The 24,305-nt window shown below is 45.6% G+C and overlaps 1 non-coding gene across 1 annotated transcript; it reads left to right on the forward strand.

Moving 5' to 3' along the window:
- The first annotated feature begins 11,262 nt into the window (after window positions 1–11,262).
- Window positions 11,263–11,337, forward strand: Trnai-uau (transfer RNA isoleucine (anticodon UAU)). The gene has a single exon. It is a non-coding gene; the product is annotated as a tRNA-Ile (tRNA).
- The last annotated feature ends 12,968 nt before the right edge of the window (window positions 11,338–24,305 follow it).

Here is a 24,305-nt window from a genome sequence, read left to right on the forward strand (position 1 = left end):
AAGATTAGATGGGTAGATCACATAACTAATGAGGAAGTGTTGAATAGGATTGGGGAGAAGAGAAGTTTGTGGCACAACTTGACTAGAAGAAGGGATCGGTTGGTAGGACATGTTCTGAGGCATCAAGGGATCACCAATTTAGTATTGGAGGGCAGCATGGAGGGTAGAAATCGTAGAGGGAGACCAAGAGATGAATACACCAAGCAGATTCAGAAGGATGTAGTTTGCAGTAGGTACTGGGATATGAAGAAGCTTGTGCAGGATAGAGTAGCATGGAGAGCTGCACCAAACCAGTCTCAGAACTGAAGACCACAACAACAACAAAGCAGCCACCGTTTCCGAGAGTGGGAGTCTCACAGCATATTGTTTAAACTAAAAGATTAGGTGATTGGCCCATTAAACAACAAACTTTTTGGAAGAGAGGGAAATGTTTGCTATGTCGCCTCTCACTAGCAGGATTTTAAACTCTCAGTCTGACTGGTATTCAGTAATTGTTAACAGTCTTTTCTACATTAAGCTCAGATGAGCGTCGTTTAAACTTGACTCTTGGACGGGACATGGAGCAGTAAATTTCTCTTGGATGGGATGTGAAGCAGGAAGACTTCATTCGGGATGCGAAGCAGTAAGGTTTGGTCAGGGCGCAGAGCCATAGAGATCTGTGGTCGGATTTGAGGCATGGGATTCATCTTGTGCCCATGTCGTGACATCTCTGGAGCGCGCGTGCTGTCTGCAGTTGCGGAGGTTTCGACTCGTATCTTGCCTCTTGAAGGTGGTGGGGTCTCGCAGCAAAACGAGGTGAGATGCTAGTGCGCCAGGAATAGGTGCGTTTTCAGTTAGACCACTGTGGATTTTGCTGTAAAACGCGCTCTGATAGTCGATAATCTAACCATGAATCAGTTATTTGGGTCCATGCATGTATTTTCCTAAAACCACCTGAACGATGCAATCATGCTCTTGCTCTTCCTATGGACTTTGCCATTCAGTTTCTGGCTTCTGGCGACTATGTAACTGTACGTAGCTCATGTTATGATTTACTCATCTCCAGTGTGTGAGCTGATTATTCCATCGTTTGCAATGCATTGCTCCCAATGTGGAATACTGTGTAATAAACTATAGTCAACGGCACTGCTCTTTCACTTCAGGCGTACTCCTCGATTTCACTCAGCATTATGTACTTCAACAAGAATCACACTCTCCACTCACTTCTTAAGACCATCCCCTCTCCTTCCGTTTACCTTGCGCACATTTATTCAATACACCTGAGTTTTAGGGGGGTGGAAAATCTGCATATCTACTCTGGTCAAAGGCACCATATATGTTGAGCTCTAGCGCAGTGGCCTCTTGTAGTCAATTGTCGACCCTGCGAAGGACCTTGCTTTTAGGTAATCTTCTGATGGTGTCAGACAAGTGTCGTCCTGTACTAAATTGGCGCCGACGATTCTAAAGGGTCTTTCTCATAAGTAATATTCAGTTCGAGTCAGAGAAGCTGCATTCGTTATTTTTGAGTTAGGAAAGTACCGTCGTGCTTCAAAATGGCGGAACACGTGAAGCTGTTTGTCGTTATATTTAATCTGTTCGCACTCAACAATTCTAAATTTCTAAAATTTTGATTATCGTCTGATTTCTTTGTTGTTCTTCGGTCTAAGAGATGATTGTGTCTATGATCATTTTTACTTATGGTGGTGTCTTTCGAACATATCATTCCAAGTAGAGAGGAATTTAGTGCCAAAGCTCTGTTAAATTCTTTGTGACATATGGTTAACGTTTTTGTAAAGGTGATGGAAATTATTAAGCTAATTGCGCATTTTGCTTAACCTACATGTTTTCTTTTTCAGTTGTCATATTTGGGCTGATATTTATGAGTGTCTGTTAGTTTTAGTTTTCTGGCCTGCATCGATACCGCGCTGGAAAAGTTTTGGAGGAGTTAGTTTTGATGTGTGTTGTGTGTCGATATATTTTAGGTTAGTCAGCGTGTCCAAACAGGATAGACTGTGTCGAGAATCTTCTTCTTCTGGTTATCAACAATTACATGCATTCTAGAAGTCAGGCTAGATTGGACAGAGCTCTGGAACAAAATATTCAGTTAGATGAAATGGAAGCACGTCACGTTAGGGAGGAAATGGCAGCTGTCAGAGCGCAGGTCTTGTTGCATCCGTAACCTGAGGTTCCAAATGAAAGTGTAATTGGAATTAGTCCACTAAACAATTTAGAATTAGACAGAGGAAGGGGTCACATTGAGAAGATGAGGACGAGATACCATTGATAGTACCTCGTCCCATCGATGCAGTAGTTAGTATTCAGAAGCATGAGGAGGAGGACATTGCAGTAATGCCCAGTATCATCATACGAAATGCTGAGTTGATTTCGCCCATACCGTCCTCACCTCAATCTGCAGAACAGAAAGATTCGATTAATGATCCGCGATTTTCTTAAGAAGGTGGATCAGCAGGTAAAGAAGAAGGTGAACAAAACAGGAACTGAGCTAAAGTAAAACTCCCACAGATCTGTCAAACTTGTCATCAGTGGAGTTAATTAGACGGTGAAGACTTTAGAGCAGATTCCGATAAGCAACGAACAGTTTAACAACGTAGAAGGTCAGAGAGAATACATGAAAACCACATGAAAAAGACGGATAAATGAGAAGACACCCTCGGGGATAAAGTTTAACGAACATCTGCTGAAACAGTTCGACATCTTTGTGAAGCTACAGCTCGTCTTAGATTGCTAGTCACGACATTGTAAGGGGAAGAGTTAGGGAACGTGCGTGAACAGTCGGAGGGAGCGTATGTGGTACCAGTTGTAACGTGGCCAACTTTCTCTAAACTGTCCGCTAACATATTTCAGATTCCCTTCATCAAGTAATTATTCAGTTACACTGCTCTGTAATTGCATATCTGGATGAGCATTGCCAGTGACTTTTTTCTTTTCATCGTTTGTTCTTTACTTTTTCTGTGTAGTACAGTGGAGGTTTCCAAGACTTAAAATTATAAAGCTGGCTGCATGACATAGGAATCCTTTCAAGAGGAATTTGCTGTAGTAAAAATGTTGAGCGTTGGACCTAGGTGTTGCCTCAGGTAGATACGTCAACTGTAGGCCTTTCCAGAGTAACCACTTCACTTTAGGCATCTGCAGAATTAAGACTTCAGGTTAGGACAGGAGAGGTGATTGATAAGACGAGCCTTGCTGTGGCTGGAAAGATGTCTGTACTTGAGAATTAAGTACAAAGAGAGGGCTGAAATCACATTCTCCAGTCGCTGCTGCCACCAGCTGCATATTAATAAGATAGGCCAACGTCGTACCCGCCGATGTCATTCAGACGTGAAGTTAATTCGGCCCCTTCAGGAGCCAAGCCCCAGATTTTAAAGACACGCAACCAGCTTGTTGTTCTCAAAGCGCATTTTGGCAATATTATGGTTTTTGCTCCTATATTTCCGTGTGCTTTCTATATTTAACTAACAGCTCATGCAGTCATTGGTCATCTCTGCAAATTATTAACGTAACTATATTTCATCCTCCCTATCCACTTGTTCCAAGGTTATATCTATAGAGTCATAATTTCTTGTCCATTTGTCACTGCTTTTTTTAGTACGTGGGTAACTTAAATGTTTAAAGACAATAAACCTAACTGTGATATTAACCATTTCTTTCCATTCATAGCTAGACGTTCCCTCCTCCCTTTAATACATCTAAGTGAGTGATGTGATGTCCATTTGTTTCATGCTCATTGGGGCCACATTCATTTAAACAAGACATTTATATTGTATGACAGTATCCATGTTTTTATTAATTTTTCATTTGGGGTGATTTCTTACTCTGTTTGTCACCAGAGTTTGATCCTGTACATCATAGAGGTATGAAGTAAATCACAATTGACACGCTACATGAGAAGTTTAGACATGCTCAGGTTCTCCTGCATCAGTCAGAATTGATGATGGTCAGTGTATGGGCATCAGCATACGAACAGTGTCATCTGAATTGGAGCACTTTGACTACAAACAGTACTTGTCTGTACAAAAGTTTCAGCCATTCAGTGATAGCGGAAATACTTTACATCTTCAGGCTTGGCTGAAACAGTTTGGATTTTTGCAGGTTGGTGTGGTGAAGACATCGAGGCTTTCAAGAACATGCTACAAGAGGTAGAATTCGCGTAAAGAGGAGATTAGTTGGTACAGACAGTATGGGCCAGAGCGCAAGTTTTCAGAGTCACGGCGATCTCATACTGAACACAGAAACAATTGGTTTCAAACTAACGGTGACGAACAAATCTCGCCATACCTGCTGAACGGAGGAGGCTTGAATCTTTACCAGTACCAGAATAACTCTAAGGTAAGGCCGGGAGAGACTAATTTGGAACAAACCTGATCACAAGTTGACATAACTGACGTTCGAACTCCCGATCCATGATCAAATCCAGTTGGGCCCCGTCATCTTGGCAATGACGAGAAGCTATGATGGGCGGAACCAACGAATAGGTGTTTTCAAATGTGTGTGAAATGTTATGGGACTCAACTGCTAAGGTCATCAGTCTCTAAGCTTACACACTACTTAACCTATAGTATCCTAAGGACAAACACACACCCATGCCCGAGGGAGGACTCGAACCTCCGCCGAAACCAGCCACATAGTCCATGACTGCAGCGCCCAGACCGCTCGGCTAATCTCGCGCGGCGCTCGGCTAATCCCTTAATGTCATCGAGTATGAAGATTTAACGGATATTTTGTTAGAGGAAAAGGTGAACGTTACAACTTACAATTTGCACCCTGCCATGTCTTTATTTGCAGGAACTGTGACACTGGAAGCTGTTCTATTATAGATAGTGGGAGCCAGCTGTCGGCAATATCAGAATCTGCTTCTCTTCGATGTGTGCGACAGTAGTTGGCCAACATTAAGCCTTCACAGCAGCAGAGTCCATGGAACACTGGAAGAGCACGGAGGTGCGATAGCAAGGTCCTCCTGTATTTTCGTGTTATGGAAACAGACTAGAGCGGAACTTTTAGCGGTGCCAAAACTAGCCATATAGCTGATCTCAGGCATGGACTTCTCACAAGAGAATCAGTCAATTATGGACTTAGGAAGCAGAGAATTCATGTTATGGAAAGGTACCCCGGACACATTTGTTTTGAGGAACAAGAACTTGGGAACAACTTCCTGCAAACTGCTTAAAACTTCGTTTCGAATCAGAAGAATTGAAAGTAGGATCTTTGAAATAGTATGAACAAAGAGGGGGCTCCCATCAGAAGGTCAGGTCACGACGGAAGTCGAAATCTGAAGGAAATTTCAGGAGTAGAGGGATGCGATTTAAGATGTTGGAATGAGAGAGAAGAAGAAACAGTGCAAAATTTTGAATTCCAGCGTATCTGTATTTTTACTGAAGCTGGGAGTAATTAAGAACTTCCAGGATAAATTCACAGTGAGGGACCACACTAAGTTTTCTGTGTCCCTGTATTACATTCTGCTGGCATACAAGCAGAAAGTATGTGATGAAATTAGAATAAGGCTCCCAAAATGAGATTTCCACTCTGCCGTTGTATGAGCACTGATATGAAACTTCCTGGCAGATTAAAACTGTGTGCCGGACCGAGACTCGAACTCAGGACCTTTGTGGACAAGTGCTCTATCGATCTTTTTTTAACCGTGAGCGGTCGCCTTACCATTTACTTTATATTGTTTTTGTGGAGCAGAAAGGCACGTTAAACAAAATATCTTTATTCTTGCAATGGTGCCCTTTTAGGGGTAATGAAGGTAGCTAACCAACAAAAAATTAAAGCATAAATAGAAGTAAAGGCTACCCCTCCGGCGGAATCAACATTAGGCACAACACCCGCTACTTCCATCGATCAACAAGTTTATGGATCGTTGTAACCCATCATTCGGACTGGGCACGTCTTCACGAAGAAAGAGTTCATATGATTCTGTCACTTGTTCCGGTTGGTTCCATAAAATTAACATGCACATAAGGCTACCTTCTCATACCCGGTACACCCCTACCGTGGGGAGGGTCCAAGAAGACACTACCCGATAATTAGTAAAGTTCTGGCGGTAGCGGGGGTGGCGTCGTATACAAGTGAATCTTTCCAATAGGAAGGTCCAAAAATCGAGAAGGTGTTTTCCATCATCACGGTAAAGATACAATACGATCAGGCCCTTGATCCATATCACTGCATTCATCTTAGTATGTGGGTAAATATCAGGCCGCTCTGGCATCAGAATCGAAAAGAGCACCATACACTGAATACCAGACCATCAGCCAAATAGCCTAGGGTAGACGACTTTCAATCGGATTTCGGGGATGGCCTCGTATCATATGGCAGTAAACATCAAGGGCCCTCTGCAGTCGCTCACTCCGCAGGCCAGCGTTGACATAAATTAAGTCCACAAAAAACTCCTTTAAGTGAGATAGTGGTTGCGAAATATGCGCCACTGCAGTGGGTGCTTCGTGAGAGGTGGGGGCTAGTTCTTCAATCAGAGTTCCTGTGAAGCTGCGCTGGCAGTGGTTTCACATCTCCATCATCATGGCGACATATAAGGCAGCTGCCCTAACCCGCACATCGACCATTCTGAGACTGCCCATTGTGGTAGGGAGTGTGAGCGTAGTATCGCACTTTAATAATCATTCCTGCACTGGCAATGTAACCAAAGACTGCTTGTAAACTGTGGGCTATCGTCTTTGGGGTCAGGAGGACCGTGGCGAGATGGGGCATCCTGGACGCCAAATAGAGGTTGATATAAGCCACCGGCTTTACCATGTTCAGAGATCGCAACAAGTTGCTATGGATATCTGTACATATGCCTTGTAGGAGACGAGTATAGGTAAAGTGTGATGTCCGTCGACTGTCATACACAAAGATAATCCCCAACCATGTGGTAGTATTCCGGAATGGGTGTGGGGCCAAGCTCCCTTCTGGGAAGCAGCTGCCGATGACCACCAGTCCAAACTTCTCAAAGTTCAAGCGGCCTGCAGCTATTGCACCGTATTGGACAATCCACTCCAGTGACCTTTGGACTGCAGCCGACGATCGCACTAAAAACACCAGATCGTCCGCATGCGCTCAGCAGACAAAGGTATGGTCAATCAAAGTAAGTTCCTGCAAGCGGTATTGTAGTCTGTATAACAATGGCTCCATGAAAATGGCATACATAACCACTGTCAGGGGGTAACCTTGCCTCACAGAGTGGGAAATAGTGATCTTGCCCGCTATATGTCCATTGATTGTAACCTATGAAGTCGCGCCATGCAGACGGCGCATGACGATGTTTATGAAGGATTGGGGGACGACCAGCTGTCGCAGCACCTTCTCAAGATAATTGTGTCATACCCTTTCAAAAGCGTGGTTGAAGTCCACTGACACTAAGGCTCTGTGCATGTGACATGCCTTCGCCAGTGCCATGAAATCGCAGCAATCACAGAGGCCATCTATGTTACTGTTACAGTCAAGATAGTTCTGATTGGTAGAGAGAACTTGGTGCAGGACACTCCAAATTTGGGCAGCCAGAATTCTCGTAAATATCTTGAAACTGCTGTTGAGCAGCGTAGGAGGCCGTTAACAGCCAATCCCCCGTGTGGCAGATGCCTTAGGGACCAATATAAGGCAGGTGGCAGGTGTCATCTGCACTGCAGGATCTATCAGCTCTTGGTACATCGTAACCCATCGGGGCATCATAACATCACGGAACCTCAAATACAACTCTATCGCGAGATCATCTGGGCCTGGCGATCTGTTGTTCGCCCGTTTGCTGAGAGCATCGGTGACGTCTTCGTCCATTATGGGGCCCTTGAGTGTCGCCACAGCGTTGACAACGAGGGTGTGAGGTAGCAAGCGGAGGACTTTATCCATCGCTGTAGCATCCTGGTCTTCTGCGGCGTAGAATCGCCGGTAATGATCCAAGGAGGCGTTGGCAATATCCTTTCGGCCCGTCAGGCGCCGGCCATCTGGCATATACAGCACGGAAATCAATACTCTGCGACATCTGCGACGTTCGCGGATGATGTGAAACATGGCCGGCGGTTCACTCCCAATCCGGTCTTGACTACGCGCTCCACACTACGGTGTGTAAGCGTTGTGATCTTTGATTGCAGTCTCCGGATCTCAGCCTGACTCCTTGGCGACAGTAGCTGGGCGGATATCTTCCGCAATAGCATAAAATGATATTCTATGACGTGCTGCTGCCTCTCGATCGTAATTCATCATCATACACTGCAGTGCAGGTTTTGCGCGCTCGAGATACCACTGGATCGTGGGAAGAAACGTCGGGAGCCACCTCTCACAGTTCCTCCAGGTCTCCACTATCCCCTGCCTACACTCAGGATCCTCGAGGAGCGCTACATTCATCTTCCATGTGCTCCTGCTGTGCCACACCCTCTGTTGTGGGAGGGAGATGGTGCATAGGTAGGTATTATAATCTATAAAGCCTGCCGGCCACATCTCAGCATCTAGCGTTGCTGCCGTAAGTACCTGGGAGACACAGACCTGGCAAGGCGACTCGCTGAATGCCCGCTAACATATGTGTATCCCTGTTCATTGCCATGGATACTCCGACAAGGGCCGGCCGCTGTGTCCGAGCGGTTCTAGGCGCTTCAGTCCGGAACCGCGCTGCTGATAAGGTCGCACGTTAGAATCCTGCCTCGGGCATGGATGTGTGTGATGTCCTTAGGTTAGTTAGGTTTAAGTAGTTCTAAGTGTAGGGTACTGATGACCTCGGATGTTAAGTCCCATAGTGCTTAGAGCCATTGGAACCATTTGAACTCCGCCAAGGCATCTTGCACCAGGCGTTGCAGTTTTCTGCATGTGCCAAAGTGTGGTATTTGAGCCTGTGGTGGCAGGATATGACCGTAGCGTCCCCCGAGTGAGGACGTGACCTCCTCCATATAAAATCTCGAAGGGTGGCTCCTCTTGTCTGTACCAGAGGGGGCACACACATTCACAATCCTGATGCCCTGATATGCGACAGCGAGTCCTCATACAGACGGTAGGTAGGTCACACCATCAACCACGATGCCTTCCTTCACAAAAACGGCCGTACGACTGCCATTATCCGTGCATGGCGCCTTATAACCGTCGCATTCATAAACAGACGGGAACTGGTCGGCGCGCACTTCCTGGAAGAGTGCGACATCGAGATCTGTCACATGCAAGAAGTCACGAAACATCTGCAGCTTGACCTCAGAACTGATGGTATTGAGACTGATGGTGCCAAAGCGGTAGGCCTGGCATTGGCGTCTGTTGGAAGAGATGGAGATGGGAAACGGGAAGAAGGTCCCGCTGTCAATAGTGGATCCCCTCCAATGTCCAATGGCATTTAACTGTCGTGATGTGAAGCAACTGCAACCGCTTTAGCTATTGCAGCTGACGTCACGTCCTTGATATCGTCGGCCCACGCAGGCAGGCTTGTGTTGCGGTCATCCCTTGGAATTAATGGTGTGGTCGAATGTTGACGCACTTATGTGACGGAGTCAGATACTGAACACATCTGCTGCCCTTCATCCAGAAACAAGCACTGCGGCCGGCCGATGTCACCAAGCGGTTCTAGGCGCTTCAGTCCGGAACGGCGGGACCGCTACGGTCGCAGGTTCGAATCCTGCCTCGGGCATGGATGTGTATGATGTCGTTAGGTTAGTTAGGTTTTAGTAGTTCTAAGTTCTAGGGGACTGATGACCTCAGATGTTAAGAGTGCTCAGAGTCATTTGAACCATTTGAACCATGCACTGCGAGAGGTCTCATTTGAATCCGCTGCTAATCGAATCCTGTCAGGGAAACCGACAATCATACCTGCCCACTGGGCATGGTCGTTACTGTCGAGATGTTCGTCTACTGTTGACTTCGTCCTGCAGGTATGGATGGAGCCTGTCGATGTTCTTTCTGTCGTTTTGGAGTGTTGTTTGCGGACATGAGCGTCGGTATCCGGCAACGACTGGAGGTTGTCACCATCGGGGACAAAAGCGTCGGTTCTCACCACCAGGTCTGCGGTACCTAACCTCTTCTGCAAGGCCGTTCCCTCCTCGCATTCCGAAGCTGATACTGGGGCTCGCTCTGGCAGTGCGGAATGTCCGTCTGTAGTTCCATGCAGCTGCATTGGAGGCTGCTCAGTGTCGATTGAAGGCGACGCTTCTATCGACGGTCAATGATCAAATGGAAGTTTGAGGGGCCCCAACGCATTTCAATGGGAGCATCGTTAGATCGGGGACATCTTCTCCTCTCCTGACGGCAGTTGCATGATGCGACGTTGCATATAGCTTGATCTGAGATCTCCCTCTTGCCCGCATCCTGAACAAATTTTTGGCTGGCCGTCGTAAATTACGATATCACGGCATCTGCCGAGGACTGGCCTTTTTTTAGTAAGCTTTTCTGTATATGGTGTATGTTCTTTCGGACATGTCCGAAAGAACAGACACCATTGATGATCTGCAGCCATCTAGACAGAAATTAGAATTATATATTAATACCTTCAGCTGCTGACGGGCGTTGATATATATCAACGGGGACTGGTGAAAATGTGTGCCCCGGCTGGGCCTCGAACCCGGGGTCTCCTGCTTACATGGCAGACGCTCTATCCATCTGAGCCACCGAGGGCACAGAGGATAGTGCGGCTGCAGGGACTATCTCGCGCACGCCTCCCACGAGACCCACATTCTCAACTTACATGTCCACACACCACATTCATAGTGTCCCTACCCGACACACTCATTACTCGTGGAGGACAGTCTTACCAAGTCACGAAAGAGTTCGGGTAATATGTGTGCATCCACACAGAAGAAGAAAGTCATGGCCGGTATTGTCAGAACTGTATACTTATATGGATATGGTGTCTGTTCTGGCAATACCGGCCATGACCTTCTTCTGTGCGGATGCACACATATTACCCGAACTCTTATGGGACAGGGCAAGGATGTCTTCCACGAGTAATGAGTGTTTTGGGTAGGGACACTACGAATGTAGTGTATGGACATATAAGGTAAAATGTAAATGTCGTGTGACTAGGTCCTCCCGTCGGGTAGACCGTTCACCGGGTGCAAATCTTTCGATTTGACGTCATTTCGGCGACTTAAGAGCGTCGATGGGGATGAAATGATGATGATTAGGACAACACAACACCCATTCCCTGAACAGACAAAATCTCCGACCCAGCCTGGAATCGAACCCTTAGGATTGACATTCTGTCGCGCTGATCACTCAGCTACCGGGGGCGGACGATATACAAAGTGAGGTTGTGGGTCTCGCGGGAGGCGTGCGCGAGATCGTCCCTGCAGCCGCACTATCCTCTGTGCCTTCGATGGCTCAGATGGGTAGAGCGTCTGCCATATAAGCAGGAGATCCCGGGATAGAGTCCCGGTCGGGGCACACGTTTTCACCTGTCCCCGTATATACAGTGTGTTACAAAAAGGTACGGCCAAACTTTCAGGAAACATTCCTCACACACAAATAAAGAAATCATGTTATGTGGACATGTGTCTGGAAACGGTTAATTTCCATGTTAGAGCTCATTTTAGTTTCGTCGTTCACCTACGCTCAATGGAGCACATTATTATGATTTCATACGGGATACTCTAACTGTGCTGCTAGAACATGTGCCTTTACAAGTACGACACAACATGTGGTTCATGCACGATGGAGCTCCTGCACATTTCAGACGAAGTGTTCGTACTCTTCTCAACAACAGATTCGGTGATCGACGGATTGGTTGAGGCGGACCAGTTCCATGGCCTCCACGCTCTCCTGACCTCAACCCCATTGACTTTCATTTATGGGGGCATTTGAAAGCTCTTGTCTCCGCAACCCCGGTACCAAATGTAGAGACTCTTCGTGCTCGTATTGTGAACGGCTGTGATACAATACGCCATTCTCCAGGGCTGCATCAGCGCATCAGGGATTCCATGCGACGGAGGGTGGATGCATGTATCCCCGCTAACGGAGGACATTTTGAACATTTCCTGTAACAAAGTGAAGTCACGCTGGTACGTTCTGTTGCTGTGTTTTTGCATTCCATGATTAATGTGATTTGAAGAGAAGTAATAAAATGAGCTCTAACATGGAAAGTAAGCGTTTCCGAACACATGTCCACATAACATATTTTCTTTCTTTGTGTGTGAGGAATGTTTCCCGAAAGTTTAGCCATACCTTTTTGTAACACCCTGTATATATCAGCGCCCGTCAGCAGCTGAAGGTATTAATTTATAATTCTAATTGCTTAGTAAGGTCGATGCGCACCAGACGCACCCCATTCAGATCGAGGTGCGTGGTAAAATGTGCTCATGATAGTGCCACAGGGTCTCAAGGCTGCGATTACCGTTTTTTGCTGGCACCTTAATTGGCAACTCGAACACACGGACCGTCCCCTGGCGGAGACCTGCATGTTACACATTCACAGGGCCAATGTGACTGCCCCAATGCCTGAACTGAAGGTCGCTCATCTTTTTGGGAATCTTTTTCACGAGTCGCGTCTTCCACCAGTTTCACGAGATGCCTTCTGTTTGTGTTGGTCGTGTCTTCTGCTGCATATATCCGCAGGCTGGACAGCGCAGTAAATGAGTTGTTATACCGAAAAGTGATGTGGTACGTGGGTCATATCTTAACTGCTGAGAACTCATGGAGATGTGACTCCCTATTATGTCGTGGTAATCGATGTGAACGTCATCTCGTAAATGCTCTTCAAATTCTGATGCTTTCGGTAGTGCGTACTCTTCCGTAATATTGTATTTCAATGTCGACTTTCGTTGTGAATATGTCATTGTGCGTCGACGGAAGTAAGCTGCACGGAGCTGGCTGAAAACCACAACACCGCGCGCGCTAACGCTGCAGGGACGTAAACAGGACGTCCGAGCCGCTGCCGTGCCGAAAGCAGACTGCCGAGTGAGCTTCTCAAGCACGACTCATGACCTCTCCTTATATCTTTACTTCTGCCAGCACATCGTCTCCTGCTCTGCAGAATGTTTCAGAGTCAAGCTTGATCAAGATGTCATCCAACCTGCAGTTCCTTTGTACAATAAACACCCCTGAGTGGTGGAGAGACGAGATGGGATGATCCGTTTAGTGCTTGACTCACGCCAGATAAATAATATTATCACAGGCTAACAGGGCTTAAAACCTGGAGGATTTGCTCCAAAAATACCACGGAGTACGAATTTTTTCATCTCTTGACGTCTGCTAAAGTTACTGGCATATCGTCCGCCCCCGGTAGCTGAATGGTCAGCGCGACGGAATGTCAATCCGGGTTCGATTCCCAGCTGGGTCGGAGATTTTCTCCGCTTAGGAACTGGGTGTTGTGTTGTTCTAATCATCCTCATTTCATCCCCATCGACGCACAAGTCGCCGAAGTGGCGTCAATCGAAAGACTTGCACCCGGCGAGCGGTCTACCGCCGCACGGGATTAGCCGAGCGGTCTGTAGGGCGCTGCAGTCATGGACTGTGCGGTGGTCCCGGCAGGGGTTCGAGTCCTCCCTTGGGCATGGGTGTGTGTGTTTGTCCTTAGGATAATTTAGATTAAGTAGTGTGTAAGCTTAGGGACTGATGACCTTAGCAGTTAAGTCCCATAAAACTTCACACACATTTGAACATTTTTGAACGGTCTATCCGACGGGTGGCCCTAGTCAGATGACATTTACATTTATTGGCATATCGAGTTCGAGCCCTGCTGTTGTCAGTATAGGCTTTTCTGACGTTTGATCGCTGTTATCAGTTCAAATGCCTTCTGTTTGTGTTTGTCGTGTCTTCCTCTGCATGTATCCGCAGCCTGGACAGTGCAGTAAATGAGTTGTTGTGCCAAAAAGTGACGTGGTACGTGGGTGATATCTTAACTGTTGAGAACTCATGGAGCCACCATAATCGAGTGTTGAAGGCTTTACTCAGAGCCTTTCACAGTAATGAGGTTACCGAAAATATTGAGAAGTCTTGTTTCAGTTTGGCTCAAGCTAATTTCTGGCACACATAATCATGAGGTTTGGCTTATCACCTGACCCATCGAAAATTGAGGTGGCAGAACGGTATCAGACACATAGGACCAGGAAACAATAGATTCGTTAGCGTGCCAACAGTGTCAATGCCACGATTTTGCGAGATGACTGGGAAGAAAGTCTGATCTGTCAGGAGATATCTGCATTATTACTGACAGCGCAAAGTCTGCTTTAGACATAGTCCCGTTTTAGGAATTTGAAAAGGATGGATGGATGATGAGGAAAGCAGTTGGGTTTGTGGGCAGTATCCTGTCTAAATGCGAGAAGAACTACTTGGTTAGAGAACTTGAAGCACTTACCATCGTGTGGGACTTCCAGAAGTTTCGCTTACTTTTGTATGGCTAAACAACTTGTGTCTTTACTAACCATAAGACGCTGCAACTCCTGTTCAATGCAAAGTGACATACGGAAGGTTACTCTGCTGGGTTCTGTATCTGCAATAATTCATGTTTGCCACCACATACATCGTGGGATCGGTTAATGTCATGGCAGACGCACTGTCACATCCTCCTACTGAGTTGTCTGAAGTGATAGAAGAAGAACTAGTGGCAAACCACTACATCCTATTCTACATGGAGAAAGTAACTTTCGAGAACTGTATTTCAGCATCATTGAATGATATAACAAGAGAGCAGGATAAGCATCCGGTCCTTTGTGAATTAAAAAGGAAAGTGCAGAACAGCGGACACCCAGCAATTCGGGACTTCCACTTCTTGCAGAAGGGAGTCCTGTTTCTTCAAAAAAGCCTAGTTTATTGTGCAAATCCAACGACCTCCTTAATAAGTTAATGTGATATACTCATTTGAGCCATGCCGAGTTTGTACCTTTGAAGTGTTTCTTTAAGTTGAGTCCCATATTCTATTTTAATAACACGGAACGCAGAATCCAGAAAATATCGGTGGTATGCAGACAATGACAAAAAGCGAAACTACTCGTGACTTCACATCAGATGCCCCGGTTTCCTATTATACCAGAAAGACTGTGTCATCTCAGAGCCACTGATCATCTAGGCCGGCTACCGAGGTCGAGGAGCTGGTTCTCTTACGTTCCAGTCATGATTGAACTAACCTCTAAATCTGTAACCTTGGTTCTGTTGCATAGTCACGGCAGAGATGCGTTCCAGAAGAGATTTCTGAAACAGGTACAGAGAATCGAGAAACTGATCTCCGATAACAGCACACACTTTCGCTCATGGAAGTGGAAGAATATGCTGAAGAGGTATACAATAAGAACTGTTTTCATTTCAACTTACCACCCGAGTTCAAATCCCTCAGGGAGAAGTTCCATGCGGCTTTTCGCGGATGATGCTGTAGTATACAGAGAAGTTGCAGCATTAGAAAATTGTAGCGAAATGCAGGAAGATCTGCAGCGGATAGGCACTTGGTGCAGGGAGTGGCAACTGTCCCTTAACATAGACAAATGTAATGTATTGCGAATACATAGAAAAAAGGATCCTTTATTGTATGATTATATGATAGCGGAAAAAACACTGGTAGCAGTTACTTCTGTAAAATATCTGGGAGTATGCGTGCGGAACGATTTGAAGTGGAATGATCATATAAAATTAATTGTTGGTAAGGCGGGTACCAGGTTGAGATTCATTGGGAGAGTGCTTAGAAAATGTTGTCCATCAACAAAGGAGGTGGCTTACAAAACACTCGTTCGACCTATACTTGAGTATTGCTCATCAGTGTGGGATCCGTACCAGATCGGGTTGACGGAGGAGATAGAGAAGATCCAAAGAAGAGCGGCACGTTTCGTCACAGGGTTATTTGGTAATCGTGATAGCGTTACGGAGATGTTTAATAAACTCAAGTGGCAGACTCTGCAAGAGAGGCGCTCTGCATCGCGGTGTAGCTTGCTCGCCAGGTTTCGAGAGGGTGCGTTTCTGGATGAGGTATCGAATATATTGCTTCCCCCTACTTATACCTCCCGAGGAGATCACGAATGTAAAATTAGAGAGATTCGAGCGCGCACGGAGGCTTTCAGACAGTCGTTCTTCCCGCGAACCATACGCGACTGGAACAGGAAAGGGAGGTAATGACAGTGGCACGTAAAGTGCCCTCCGCCACTCACCGTTGGGTGGCTTGCGGAGTATAAATGTAGATGTAGATGTAGATCATGCTTACACTGGGCACCCTTTGCCATCTGCACTGTGTCAGACATCAAACATCGTGAAATTCCTTTCTGCCGGACTTCCTGTAAGTAATGAATAACCTCCTCAGCCGGTAACTGTCCCACAGAATCAACTGGCAGACGACAGATTTCAGGAGTTGTTCCATCAGCACTGCGAACATAAGGAAGTGATTTCCAAGGGCATCTAGTCAATATGAGAGGCTGACAAGAAAAGAAAGGAGCAAATTGATAAGAAGGTAAACTTTCAACGCTATGAAACTGGTCAGAAGGTGCTTATTAAATCACACAAACTGTCTAGCATACAAAGGGCGCTGTGCCACAAGTTTTCCTCTCTATGTTATGGTTAATTCTGCATACGCAGGTTTATGCATGCCAACATTATTGTGGCAAGGTATTTGACGTCATGAAAATCTTGTATTATACATCGCATCTGCAACATTAAGCCCTTCATGCAATAGCAGTATGAGTACTGAGGCAACAAGCCTGCAAGAGGTGTTTTGGTAGAATAACTGGGTTTGCTAGTCAAAATTAATTCACTTATTGAGAAATATAGTGCTAATCTAGAGGTGATTGTCAGGGGAAAATTTTGGGTTTTACTTGGAGAAAAGGGGTTATGAGTTCTTGAATAGCCATGTAGGCTACTGAGTGAGACATGTAAGAGTATTGGTTTGTCTGGCTTTTCTGTGGTCTGTCTTGAGCGATTGATATTCTTTTCTAGGGGTTCGATTCTCCTGTTGACTTTCATTGGATTGTGGGTGTTATGTATGTTTCACGCGAAATAAATGGTATACAAGTTGTGGCAAAGGTCGTGTTATAACAGACGCGAAATTATTTGAATAAGAGGCTCCCACAGAAGATGTGAAGCATCAGTACAGGTGGAGACGTGGGTGTGTGGTGGAAAGATCTGCTAAACTAATGTAGGTTAGAGTGTTACTTGGTTAGTGATAGGCAGGAATTAAGTCTTTGTTTACACAATGGAATGTTGTCCATAGTGTAGCAGAGAGAATGAGTTAGGTTAGAGAGTGATGATGCGTTGGAGTCTTTGCACAGTTTTTGTTGTCCAATGACACAAGTTCACATGAACTGTGTATTGGAGATGATGATGTTTTTGTATTATTATTCTAGGCTCTGGGTAGCTCGAACAGAGATTATTAGTAAGGCAGTTCCCTACATTATGTTGTGTTCAAGAGGAGCATTGATGAGAATCTAGTTCACCAAGAAGAAAGAATGGACATCAAGCAGCCGGAAGTGAAGCATTAGTGACATACAGTCTGTACTAACTTTCGAAATGCTCTAATGTTTTTTTTTCTTTTTATTGTTGCCTATTGTAGACAACCACAAGTACCACCATGAAGAAGAGCAGTTAGAGATAAAAAAAACAAGGCCTGCACGGTCGGTAGAAGCGCCGTATTGCCAGGAGCCGATCCAGAGACAATATGATGACGTGTAATAACTAATGGACCATATAAACAGGATACAAGACATGAAAGAAATAAGGGTGAAGGCGATATAAAACTGGGTATGCCAGAATGAGATGTGTAGGATTATCGCCAGGTAAACTGATATTCCTTATTTTTCCTTGACTGATAATAATATGAGGTGTAAGTAGTTATGACTATTACTTCAATATATTTCGCGTGTGGTCGGTTGTATGTTACTTGTCTGTCTTTGTTTAGAAGTTTATTGTAGGACAGGACATTATAGAAAAGTTGTTAATACGATGGGACAAAGATGTGATAAGTAGCTGTAGCAAGTGGTTTCCATACTAGTTTCCTTTTTGTAAATTAGCATATGTGGAGGCATGGTGGACATGCCTTATGAAGACCAATATGCGTATCAGTAGGTCAGATAGTAAGTAGGTGTGGTTCTTAAGCATGTAATGAAGTAGGGTACTGTGTGTATGTTAAATATTATTTAGTCTGGTGTCGGATATAATCTGTCTAACTATAAATAAAAAGTATATGTGCACCTGCTAATACAATTTTTACTCCTTATGAGTGACAACATGAGTAAAAAGAAATCTAATTTATGTTTTTTAATTAGAAATTGAAGGAGGGTCATAAACTTGTGGGTGTGATACATGTTTTTGTTAGTAAAAGAAAAGTATTGATTGGCGACTCCATAGTGTCCTGTGCACTACGACCAGATAATGGGTATACTTGAAAAGAGAGACAGCATTGGTCGTATATTTTTATTATCGCAAAATCGATTTTCTGTCACTGAGTGACCATCTTCAGTGTTGTATTATATAACTTAAATTAGTTGTATTATATAAATTAGTTGTATTATATAACTTAAATTAGTAAGCACTGGTGTCAATAAGCTTACGGCAATCACGTAGACTGTCAGTCTATGTGATTGCCGTAAGCTTATTGACACCAGTGCTTACTAATTTAAGTTATATAATACAGCACTGAAGATGGTCACTCAGTGACAGAAAATCGATTTTGCGATAGTAAAAGTATACGACCAATGCTGTCTCTCTTTTCAAGTATAAAAAGGAAAGTAGTTGATCCTCGTTATTGTAACCACCTAGGTAAAGGAAAACAGGTGGACCTTCTATCATATACATTGTAAAGATGTTACGGCTGTATTATATGTGTTTGTTAATCTAGAGATAGGACTGAAACGGGAGGGTCTTATCTTTGTGCAGATGTGGCGTAAGTATGATGGACACTTTTGCACACGGCACCCAGACGTAATGGAGCGACAGAGCTGTCACCACGGAGAGCCTCGACAACCAATCACACATCTGGGGTACATGACAACGAGAGTGGATACCACACAAAGAACGTCACTGTACCGGTGGGCACCTCAGCCCTTGTACCATCTGAGATGGGGACGGGAGCATAGCCAGCTGCAGCGTGGTATGCGCCTGCAGACCTAGAGGTAATGGCACAACACACGTGGGCCGGAAAACAACAAAAGCCGTGGAATGAGACAAGCTGTGCGGCTCGAGAGGCCACCAGCAGAATGGAGCTACGGCCAGGAGGGGTTCAACAATCCCGAGCGAGCACAGGTAATGGACTTCGGAAATTTCTTTGTGCACCTAATGGGGATAATTGCAAGATTTCGGCGCTCCTTAAACAGGTACTGACAGACGTTCTTCTCAGAATGATACGTACGTGGTCTGCGGCACACTTGTATGGATATGGTGTCTGTTTTTTCGGACGTGTCCGAAAGATGTGTGCCACGACCGGGACTCGAATCCGGGATCTCCTGCTTATTTGGCAGACGCTCTAGCCATCTGAGCCACCGAGGGCACAGAGGATAGTGCGACTGCAGGCACTATCTCACGCACGCCTCCCGCGAGACCCACATTCTCACCTTATAAGTCCACACATTACATTCATAGTGCCCCTACCCAACACACTCATTACTCGTGGAAGACATATAAGGTGAGAATGTGGGTCTCGCGGGAGGCGTGAGCGAGATAGTCCCTGCTGCCGCACTATCCTCTGTGCTCTCGGTGGCTGAGACGGGTGTGGGACACCTGTTTAAGATCCGATACACAACGCTTACGCTACCACCTGGAGAGGGTGGACTTGGTCTAGTGAACGTATATGCAAAGGCACGGGCGTTATTCGTCAGTACGATTTTCCGACAGTGGCGCGGTCAATTTCGCAATATCTCGGGTGCGTTGGCCGGTGTACTAGCGCCCACTTCAATGCTGCCTCCAGTCAATGTGGGCCATATTGCACCGAAGCTGTCACATTTCAAGTCTTTTTTTTTTTTGGAGCTTAGCTATGTCAGAGATTCCTTTCCAACAACACGACTACCGACGACGCGAGACGTATACCAACTCTTACTGCGCCGGTGCCCCAGGAATACCCTGGAAAAGAAGTACCCAGACAAGAACTGGCGACAGATATGGCGCGTTATACGGACCGTTTACCTTCCAACGTCGGTACGCTCAACATGGTATGTGGTGATAAATAGGAAGTTCGCAACGAATCAACGGCGGCACGCGATTCATTTGGCTGACACTCCACTATGTTTAGGTTGCGCAACAGTGGATACTAATCAACATCGTTTAGCATGTAGTGGGACGGCTCCAGTATGGCACTTGGCACAACAGATATTGGCGTTCCTGTTACGCTTCGCCCCTCACACAATTTCATCAGACACACTTTTGTTCCCCCAAGAATATTATTTTCCGGTCCAAAAAACCAATGCAGTGACGTGGGTACGGGGAATGGTGGTGGGCTACGTGTATAACGAATCGGAAAAGGACAAAATTGATTTTTGGCATTTTCTCCTGGATGGACACACGAAGCTGCAACAGCATAAGAAATATAGGCAAGACTTCGCTAATTACTTGCGACTTACATTTACCGACCCGCCGGCCAGATGGGGTGTGCCGGGTGAGAGATGAGATAGACGAAGAAGCCGAGATAGACATCGATCACACTTACGGACCCTTAGTTAATTTCGAGAAGACGACCCAGTCGTACACCAACGTCTGGAGAACGGGTCGATAGATGGCTCTATTGCTCTATCGAACGTCGGGTCGTGAGCAGGTGTCGCCCCCGACACGAATTTCATTTCATTGCTACAGGAGCATGTTTCTTTTGTATTTGTACTATCCGCAATGTCTTCATGTCTTTCATTTGGGCATTTTCAGTTTTATTCATTTCCTTAATTAATTAATTTTCTAATTAGCCATTATTTGTCTACATATGGACTTTGTAGACACTATTTATGCGACAGTACAACAAAATGTATGTCAGCAAAGGTGGTAAGCCTGACATTGGATAAAAAATAAATAAATAAATAAATAATAAAAAAAAGACGGATAGAGCGCCTGCCATGTAAGTAGAAGATCCCGGGTTCGAGTCCCGGTTGGGGCACACATTTTAACTAGTCCCCGTTGATATATATCAACGCCCGTCAGCAGCTGAAGGTATTAATATATAATTCTAATTTCGTTCTAGATGACTGCAGGTCATCAATGGTGTCTGTTCTTCGGTAAAACTCCGAAAGAACAGATACCATACCCACATAAGTATATAGTTCTGGGAATACCAGCCATGACCTTCTTCTTCTGTGCGGATGCACACATATTACCCGAACTCTTACGGGACTTGGTAAGAATGTCTTACGAGTAATGAGTGTGTTGGGTAGGGACACTACGAATGTAATGTGTGGTCATATAAGGTGAGAATGTCGGTCTCGCTGGAGGCGTGCGTGAGGTAGTCCCTGCAGTCGCACTATCCTCTGTGCCCTCGGTGGTTCAGATGCATAGAGCGTCTGTCATGTAAGCAGGAGCCGGCCGGTGTGGCCGTGCGGTTCTAGGCGCGTCAGTCTGGAACCGCGTGACCGCTACGGTCGCAGGTTCGAATCCTGCTTCGGGCATGGATGTGTGTGATGTTCTTAGGTTAGTTAGGTTTAAGTAGTTCTAAGTTCTAGGGGACTGATGACCACAGATGTTAAGTCCCATAGTGGTCAGAGCCATTAGAACCATTTATTTTGTAAGCAGGAGATCCCGGGTTCGACTCCCGGTCGGGACACACGTTTTCACCTGTCCCCGTTGATATATATCAACGCCCGTCGGCAGCTGAAGATAATAATATATAATTCTAATTTCCTCTCTAATCCTGTTCCTGTTATAACTCATGGATGAAGTACTGTGTCTGGTAATCCTGCTCCAAAATTTATTACTTCCTCTGATCGATATGAGTATTTACGGCATCTCATTGTCACGGTGTAGTTTAAAAAGCAACCCTGGCCTAACAATGTTGGAATAAGACCACCATCATGCCGCGCGGGATTAGCCGAGCGGTCTCAGGCGCTGGACTTATGGACTGTGCGGCTGGTACCGGCGGAGGTTCGAGTCCTCCCTCGGGCATGGGTGTGTGTGTTTGTCCTTACGATAATTTAGGTTAGGTAGTGTGTAAGCTTAGGGACTGATGACCTTAGCACTTAAGTCCCATAAGATTTCACACACATCTGAACATTTTTGAACCACCATCAGTCGATGGTGTCCATCAGTGCTACCGTTCTCTCTGTGGGGGAGACAACCGTAATCTAATATCAGAGGGTAAGTTGCTGCAAGCTAACGGATTAGTTTTGCTCCATCCTTGAGTACCATGTGCATGGCACCTTTTTCGATGAACAATGTCGAGAAATTGAACAATACCATTCGAGTACAAGGGAGCACCAGAGTCAGCGACAATGGACCTTTAAAATGTTGGTGCCACAGTTCAACGTTGGCAGTGTCTACGAGCACCGCTTTATTTGCACGGTCTGTCCCAATTCACATCCACGTGATGTGTCAGCGCTGTGAGTATCCTGCGTGTGACGTCCGAGTTGACCTTTAATACATTCAGATACATCGGGTATTGTAAACGTGTCTAGTCGCCTTTAGTGTTGCGTTTGCTCTGTGACTATGTGTTTTGCTTCTGCATAGCCTTGCGAACTTAAAAGTTTTTGCAACCTGTACCGTATACGTTATTTCGTGTATCTGCCTATAGACTGAAGCGCCAAAGACTCTGGTATAGGCATGCGTATTCAAATACAGAGATATGCAAACAGGCAGAATACGGCGCTGCGGTCGACAACACCTGTATAAGAACAACAAGTGTCTGGCGCAGTTGTTAGATAGGTTATGCAATGGCAGGTTATCAAGATTTAATGAGTTTGAACGTGGTGTTATAGTCGTTGGACGAGCGATGGGACACAACATCTCCGAGGTAGCGATGAAGCGGCGATTTTCCCGTACGGCCATTTCAAGAGAGTACCGTGAATATCAGGAATCCAAAAAACATCAAATCTCTTACATCGCTGCGGGCGAAAAAAGATCATGGAAGAACGGGACTGAAGAGAATCGTTCAACGTGACAGATGGGCAACCTGTCTGCAAATTGCTGGGCCATCAACAATTGTCAGCGTGCGAACCCTACAACGAAACATCATCGTTATGGGCTTTCGGAGCCGAATCCTCATTCGTGTACCTTTGATAACTCAACGACACAAAGATTTACGCCTGGCCTGGACCCTTCGACACCGAGAACGGACTGTTGATGACTGGAAACATGTTGCCCGGTCGGACGAGTCTCGTTTCAAACTACATCGAGCGGATGGAAGTGTATGGGTACAGAGACAACCTCATGAATCCATGGACCTTGCATGTGAGTAGGGGACTGTTCAAGGTGTTGGAGGCTCTGTAATGGTGTAGAGCGTGTGCAGTTGGAGTGATAAGGGACCCCTGATACGTCTAAATACGACTCTGTTAGGTGACACGTACGTAAGCACCCTGTCTCATCACCTGCACCCATTCATATCCATTACGCATTCCGACAGGCTTGGGCAATTCCAGCGGAACAAAGCGATATCCCACACACGGAGAATTTCTACAGACTGGTGTCAGGAACGCTATTCTGAATTTAAAGATTTTCGCTGGCCAGCAAACCGCCCAGGCGTGAACATTATTGAGCATATCTGGGATGCCTTGCAACGTGCTGTTCAAGAGAGATCTCCATCCCCTCGTACACTTACGGATTTATGATCAGCCCTGCAGGATTCATGGTGTCAGTTCCCTCCAGCACTACTTCAGACATTATTCGAGTCCATGCCACGTGGTTTTGCGGCACTTCTGGGTGCTCGCCGGAGCCCTTCGCGATATTAGGCAGGTGAACCAGTTTCTTTGGCTCTTAAGTGTATTACGTCAGAATAAGATGTGAGAATATTCAGGATGACTCATGACTTTAAAGAATGATGCACAACATTGACACATGTAACGGATTTGTGGTTTTGTTGCTTGTTATCTGTTTACCGTATTACAATGCCATGTGTTTTGTACATGCCAAGTGTTTTCTTGTGAAGCTGACACCTTTCTGTTACAAGTGTCTTTGACTTCGTTAATGTTTTTAAGTTACGAGCATTCTGTATTGGTTTGTATTAGAAATGGTAATGAAAATTTGTGGTAAGTCATATGACCAAACTGCTGAGGTCATCGGTCCCTAAGCTTACACACTACTTAATGTAACTTAAAGTAACTTACGCTAAAGACAAGACACACACCCATGCCCGAGGGAGGACTCGAACCTCCGACGGGAGCAGCCGCGCGAACCGTCACAAAGTGCCCAAGACCGCACAGCTACCCCGCGCGGCGATTTGCATTAGATTAGAATTGGTGTCTGATTACTTAATTTATCTTGCATCCGTTAATACTGATAGTTTGCACTTGCTTTAATAAATACCATTCACTTGTGTAGTGTTCAAA

This window comes from Schistocerca nitens, chromosome 6, assembly GCF_023898315.1.
Source record: "Schistocerca nitens isolate TAMUIC-IGC-003100 chromosome 6, iqSchNite1.1, whole genome shotgun sequence".
In the NCBI taxonomy this organism is placed as follows: Eukaryota; Metazoa; Arthropoda; class Insecta; order Orthoptera; family Acrididae; genus Schistocerca; species Schistocerca nitens.